Raw genomic sequence first — 1,435 nt, 5'->3', positions numbered from 1 at the left:
CTGGCGATGGGGCCAACGGGATAAAATAGTGGCAAAAATCACCCAGTTCCCGTCCCCCCTACCCTGATTCACCGCTCCAGCAGCCGGCACGGCCGGTTGGGCCGGGAGCGATGGGGTGAGGGAGGATTTTTGCAGCGCTGCGTGTTATTTTTTTGCCCTGGCTTGAATGGGTGCTCCCGGGTCCGAAATGCCGGAGGGGAGGTCAGCCCTGCGCCCGGAGCCGCTGAAAGGCTGATAGGGGAAATCCAGTCCCCTGAATATGTAAGAGCCCGGCGATTATTGTCTCTCTTTTACTATTCTCTGTGTTACACAAGTTAGGAGACAAATGCTAACCACACATGAATATCAATCAGATGCCATAAAAGAGCAGCTGCAATGCCTCATAAACGGTTTAATCCTGTTACTGGTGAAATAGCCATGACTTCTCCATTCCTTCGGCACCGAGTCGTTTCAGAGGGGAGGGATGGAAATTAATTTCGCTCTACCTTGGAAACGCGCGCTGGCCCCCGGTGATTCTGCGGCGCGGGGGGATGTGCAGTCTTTAAAGTTTTATTTACGCAGAAATAATGCCGGAGAGTTGGGGTTTTATACCCCGTTTTCACCGCGCGAAGCACGTTTCTAAGCCTTTTTGCTCGACGGAGGAAAAACGGTCTGCAAATAAAGGTCGGTCTGTGCTGTATTATGGGATGTCTAGCTTCAAGTGAAAGCTCATACACCAGGTTTCTTGCCAGCGCGGCCCATTAAACGAGAATAAGACCTGAATGGATAAAAACCACGTCGTGGTGGTGCCCCTAACAGCTTCACACATATGTATAAGCCCTGGGTTTGCTGTGACGGCTTAGGGATTAATGAAGTGCAGTTTAATTAAATAATTGGTCAATAGAGAAAGGACAGCAAAATGAATGCCTGCGGGAAATAATTGGGCTCTCGCATTGCCAAACTTAAACATTTAGGTAAACAAAACAATTAAAGCTTCATCAAGCATTGTTTAGACGAGTCAGCAGCATATAGGTTGTTGGCACAACAGAAATCCCTGCCTTCCCCTGATTTATTTGCGCGCTCAGGGGGGATGCTCGGGCTGTTATCAGCGCGCGTCTGAGCAGGAGAAGTCAGCTGCGGAGGTAGAGAAGCACCAGGTCGGCTCGGCAGCGGCTGCGACCGCGGGGCACCCTCTCCCCGCGCTGGGTGCCTGCCGCCGGGCTTTGCCAGTGCCTTATTTTAGAGGTTCTTCACAGCAGCTGCTGGAGAGTCTTCGTAAAACGTGTTAATTTATGAGGCCCATAAGGTTATATGAGAGCTGTTCGACTTGGTGGCATTTTCATGCTCAGGCAATTAGCTTTCTGGAACAAGAATATTTGTCTAATATTTGCCTTTCTAGATAAACTGTGTTATTTATTCATCCCATTATTTCTGTTGCAGCTATTGGAATTTTTTT

The 1,435-nt window shown here is 49.2% G+C and overlaps 1 protein-coding gene across 1 annotated transcript in view; it reads left to right on the top strand.

Annotated features, from left to right (window-relative positions):
- The window catches only part of PCDH19 (protocadherin 19), a gene marked incomplete at its 5' end in the record, with an annotated part of 57,675 nt that overhangs the window by 2,556 nt on the left and 53,684 nt on the right, over positions 1-1,435 (top strand). The window lies entirely within an intron of this gene.

This window comes from Charadrius vociferus, unplaced genomic scaffold (genome assembly GCF_000708025.1).
Source record: "Charadrius vociferus isolate BGI_N301 unplaced genomic scaffold, ASM70802v2 scaffold472, whole genome shotgun sequence".
In the NCBI taxonomy this organism is placed as follows: Eukaryota; Metazoa; Chordata; class Aves; order Charadriiformes; family Charadriidae; genus Charadrius; species Charadrius vociferus.
This window is presented reverse-complemented; position numbering and strand designations above follow the sequence as displayed.